This window comes from Silene latifolia, chromosome 2 (assembly GCF_048544455.1).
Source record: "Silene latifolia isolate original U9 population chromosome 2, ASM4854445v1, whole genome shotgun sequence".
NCBI lineage: Eukaryota > Viridiplantae > Streptophyta > Magnoliopsida > Caryophyllales > Caryophyllaceae > Silene > Silene latifolia.
The window spans coordinates 176451550-176457207 of NC_133527.1; the positions used below are offsets into that span (position 1 = coordinate 176451550).

At 38.8% G+C, this 5658-nt stretch overlaps 1 non-coding gene across 1 annotated transcript; it reads right to left on the bottom strand.

Annotated features, from left to right (window-relative positions):
* Nucleotides 1-2654: 2654 nt before the first annotated feature.
* LOC141644852 (small nucleolar RNA R71) lies at nt 2655-2761 on the bottom strand. Its single transcript, XR_012544456.1, has one exon. It is a non-coding gene; the product is annotated as a small nucleolar RNA R71 (small nucleolar RNA).
* Nucleotides 2762-5658: the final 2897 nt, after the last annotated feature.

A 5658-nucleotide genomic window follows, 5' to 3' on the forward strand; every position in this document is an offset into this window, starting at 1 on the left:
ACAACTATTAAAGCAAACAAGCAAGTAACCTAAGACTAAAGCTAAGACCTTTAACAAACTAAATATAACCTAACGCCATCCCCGACAACGGCCCCATTTGATAAGTAAGAAAATTGTAGTCGTCATTTTACCACTATCAAAACAAATTTATAAAACTCGATACCTAACTAGTAAAGCTTGGTAAGTCGAGGTGGATCACAAGGATGGCGGGGGTTTCTATTCGGTTTGATCAAGGTCTATTTTAGTCGAGTAAAAGAGGATGTGAAGTATATATAACTAATTAAGCAACTAAAATGATAACAAAACTAAGGTGTAGACGATCGGTATTAAAGTTAGGGCAATCGGGTTCCCCCAAGTGGGTAATGGTAAACAAAGGGTAAATAACCGGGTAAATGGGTAGAGTTTAACTTAGGTAAGTGATGTGTTCATTTTATATATACTTTTACCCCTCATTTTAGCTCGGTTTTTATTGTTTATCATACTTTAAATACTATATTTGTGAGCTAATCTTGTGTTCTAGGTGTATTGTTGTGTTTGTTACATTTTTGTAGGAATATAAGCATTTAGAGGCTTTTTCCTATCATTTTAGCATACACCAAGTTCACAAAGCTAAGAAGGACCGAGTATTGGACTAGCATAAAGTTTTTGCATGGGTTTTACATGGAGAAGTTTATGGATTAATATGTGTAATGCAAATGTTGTCACCAACCAAAGTCAAGCCTAACTTCAAGTCCAAGTCAAGATGAAAAGCATAAGATTCCAACATGCATAGGATGCTCTTTGGAAGCCCTAAAGATGATAGATCAAGCATTTACCCGGGTGCATTAAGGATCATTAATCACGTACTTTGGATTCCCTCAACAATTAAGCGAGGAATTAAGTGAAAATATCCGGGTAACCACGCTCCCGATCGGGGTTGGCTGTTTCTATGTTGTTTACGTTTCATTTTCCTTCCCTATATAAAGGGGAGGCACTCCAAAGCTGAGATCATCTTATTCTTACGTCTTTCATACACTTTACAATAGCCTTAAGCATAATTTCTCTCATAGTTTTCATATTTGTTTTCAATATTGTCAAGCTTGTAGTTATCAAAGATTTGGTTCTTAATATATTTCAAGCATTTGGTTCTACTTTGTTTCTTCCATACAAGTTCATCTCCATTACGGTATTTCCATTTCTAGTTTACGATTTTACATTCCTATTTAGTTTACACATAGTTTATCATTAGTACTTTATTTTATATTAGCATTATATTTTTATTACATGTTATATCATTTAATTTATATAATTCATACAATCATGTCTAGCATTTCTTACAACAAAGTTTATAATTTACATTTCGCCATGAGTAGCTAAGTTCCTTAGTCTAGAGGTTAGGGAAGCCATGCAATATCAAATATGTAAAATGTTAAAGTAGTTTGATATAATATTGTCTGATTGTTTCTATCACATGCTTACATCGTCACGTTTAATCTATGTTTAAAAGGCCTTATTCATCAATTAAGTTTGTTCATTCGTTCTAAAGTCGAGAGGCACGAAATCGAATTAGACTAAGCATGTGTAGTAGGACGACCTAGTCATGGACGAGAGTTTCTCTAGGACCCGGTCTATGGTTGACACTAATGCCGTAAGGTGGGTGTCTCTAAGCCTAAACAATTGACAATGTTATTATTACCGAGTTTAACGTGATCACATATTTACCCTTACATGTGTGACCTGACTCCCCTAAACTCCCTTTTATTATATAGATTACATCATAATTTTTGTTAATCATCAAACCAAACAAACAAACACAAAACGAAATCGATCTTGATAAAAATCTTCCCATAGCATTTCACAACGCAATTCCCGTCTCCTTGTGTTCGACCCCTATTGCTACATTAATTTGTGTCTAGGGTAATTATCTTTGCATAGGTACACGATAAGCCTAAAATTTTGGCGCCGTTGCCGGGGAGCACGGTTTTATTGCGTTTTGAATTGTCGATTTTTATCTTGTTTTCTTTTGTCTTGAGGAACACTTGTTCCTTGAGACCGTTACTTATCATTTTCCTAGAAATTATTGTCCTATGCCCAAGTCCTCTCGTAGTGTAGAATTACTTTTATCGGATTCCGATCCCGAGAAAACCTTTAGGAGAAGACGACATTTTTGGAAGGAAGTAAAAGAAGCCGCTTCTCCCGAACAACTTGAAAGTGCTAGAAAGTTTTACCTAGACGATCTAAAAATTCTTGAAGAGGAGGAGGTTTCAAGTTTATCATCTCCACCACCATCTACTACTAAAAAGATGGTGAAACTTTCCGATCACTCAAAGCCCACCGCGGCTATGCTTCCGGCCGGTATCACAACTACTCAAATTACCGCGCCGGACTTCGAGATCAAACCGGCTTTTATTAGCCTTGTGGAGAGGAAGCAATTTGGGGGAAGTCCTTTAGAGTATCCCAATTTGCATGTGCAAATTTTTTGTGACTATTGCTCCATGATCCGTCAAACGGGCGTCACTCAAGCCCAAATAAGGGAAATACTTTTCCCTTTCTCTTTGAAGGATAAGGCCAAGCTTTGGATTAATAGCCTTGACCGCACCGCCATGGGAATCACCAATTGGGAGACATTGGCTCTGGCTTTCTACCAAAAGTTTTTTCCACCGGAGAAAACTCAAACTTTGAGGAGCCAAATCACCGGATTCCGTCAACAAGCTCTTGAGATCTTATATGAAGCTTGGGAGAGGTACAAAGAGCTACAAAGGCAATGCCCATATCATGGGATAGATGATTGGTTTCTAGCTATAACATTCTACAATGGATGTTGTGCCGAGTCCCGAAGGATTCTTGATTCCGCTAACAATGGGCGGTTTGATCAAATTGACACCAATATTGCTCATGTCACGATCGAATCTATGGCGGTCCATGATGCATAATATGTCAATTCCCTAAGTGTGTCACTCAAAGGTAAAGAAGAATTCTCCGACAACTCCGTCTTGCTAGCTCAAATTGCGTTACTTCAACAACAAGTGGCGGAGAGAGATGCTATAGATTCCCTACAACAACTCAATGCCGTGTCTTCAACAAGTCAAATCATTGTTTGTGACGGTTGCGGAGGTGAGGGTCATTACACCGCTCACTGCCAAGCTCCTATTGAAGAGGTAAATGTTTTTCAAGCTTTAAGACAAACTTCTTATCCACCGGGTACATTTTCAAACACATATAATCCAAATACAAGATTTCACCCGAACATGTCTTATAGAAGTAACAATGTGCCTAATCCTCAACCTCAACCACCACCACAACAAAATGCCTATGTTTCTCAACAACAAAAGTATAATCCTCCACCGGTTTATCAAAATCAACTAAGGCCCCCACAACACAATTACCAACAAAATCAACTCCCACCACAAAATGCCCAACAAAACAACCAAGGAGGAGGTAAGCTTGAGGGCTTGATATTCCAAATGCAAAAGGAATTGTTGTCTCAAATTCAAAAGAATGAGCAAGCTCAAAATGCCGCGATCAAGATGTTGAAGCAACAAATGGCTCAACTTGCCTCATCTAGCCCTTCAAGGAAAACGGGTCAACTACCCTCTCAAGGTGAGAAACCACATGCTACCCTTAATGCTATCTCCTTAAGAAGTGGTACAAAATATGATGGGCCATCCATGCCCAAAGAAGATGAGGAGGTACTTGTTGAGTTGGTGATTTCTCCAAAAGGTAAGGAAAGTGAAGATGTTCCAAAGAAAGTGGATGATCCACTTGTTGAAAAAGTCAAGGATGTGGAGGATGCTCCTCAAAAGAAATATGTTGAAGCAAAGGTGCCGGAAAAAGTCACAGTGCCATTCCCTCATAGATTGGCAAATTATCAAAAGAATTCTCAATTCGGTAAGTTCATGTAAGTTGTGAAGAATCTCCAGGTAACCGTTCCTTTTACCGAATTAATCACTCAAATTCCATCTTACACTAAGTTCATGAAAGACATTTTAACTAAGAAGAGGACTTTTGACGAAGATAACTCTCACCGCCGAGGTGAATGCTCTTTTGCAAAACAAGTCCCCTCCTAAGTTAAAAGATCCTAGTAGCTTTTCTATTCCATGCACAATTGGCACCTACCAAATTGATAAAAATTTATGTGATTTAGGTGCTAGTGTGAGTGTAATACCTTACTCTATCTATGCTAAGCTTAACATAGGAGTCTTAAAATGCACTAGTGTCACATTGCGAAAGGCGGACCGTTCTATAAAACGCCCTTTAGGAGTTTTGGAGGATGTTCCCGTTAAGGTTGGTAAGTTTTTCATTCCTGTTGATTTCATTGTTCTTGACATGGCCGAAGATGCCCAAATCCCAATCATTTTGGGAAGACCCTTTTTACATACCGCGGGTGCGTTAATTGATGTCAAGAATGGTAAAATTACATTGGAAGTGGGTGACAATAAGGTCTCATATAATTTGAATAGTGCCATGAAGAGTATCATGATAGAAGAGTCTTGTTATTCTATTGACATTTTGGATGTTGTTGACATTGTCATAGAAGACTCTACACCTCGATCTTTATCTAAAGATCCCTTGGAGGCACTCTTGCTATTGGAATCTTTTGTAGGTGATGATGAGATTGGAAATGAGGATATTGATGCTTTCGAGCAAGAATTGGATGGAGAAGAGCTATCATTGGAGGAAAGCTCACACTTTATAGGTTTGGTTGTTACACCTCAAGACCTTGAGGTACAAAAACCCGAACTTAAGCCTCGTCCTTCCAATTTGAGGTATGCTTTTCTAGATGATGAGGAGATATGTCCGGTAATCGTTAGTGCTAAATTAGATGAGAGTCAATTGGCTAAATTGCTTCATGTCTTAAGGTCTCACAAGAAAGACATTGGATACAAACTTGATGATTTAAAGGGCATAAGCCCCGAATTTTGCATGCACCGAAATAATCTTGAGGAAGACCATAAACCATGTGTCCAAGGTTAAAGACGACTAAATCCTAACATGCAAGAAGTGGTAAAAAAAAGGAAGTGCTTAAACTGTTGGATGTGGGAATTATTTATGCAATTTCCGATTCTAAATGGGTGAGTCCGGTCCAAGTGGTTCCTAAGAAAGGGGGAACCACCGTAGTCAAAAATGATAAAAATGAACTAATTCCAACTAGAATTGTGATGGGTTGGAGAATGTGCATTGACTATAGGAGGCTCAATTTAGCCACCAAAAAAGACCACTGCCCATTGCCTTTTATTGACCAAATGTTGGAGCGGTTGGCATGTCACAGGTATTTTTGCTATCTAGATGGTTATTCCGGGTTCTTTCAAATACCCATTCACCAGGATGATCAAGAGAAGACCACATTCACATGTCCCTATGGTACTTTTTCTTACCGTAGAATGCCCTTCGGTCTTTGTAATGCCCCCGCCACTTTCCAACGTTGCATGATAAGCATCTTTTTCGACTTTATCGAGTCTATCATGGAGGTGTTTATTGATGACTTTAGTATCTATGGTTCTTCTTTTGATGCATGTTTGGCTAACTTGACTAAAGTGTTAAAGGGTTGTGAAGAGGTTGACTTGGTGTTGAATTGGGAAAAGTGCCACTTCATGGTGAATGAAGGAGTGGTGCTTGGTCATATTGTCTCGGAAAGAGGAATTGAAGTGGACCGTGCTAAGGTCCAAGTTATTGAGCAAC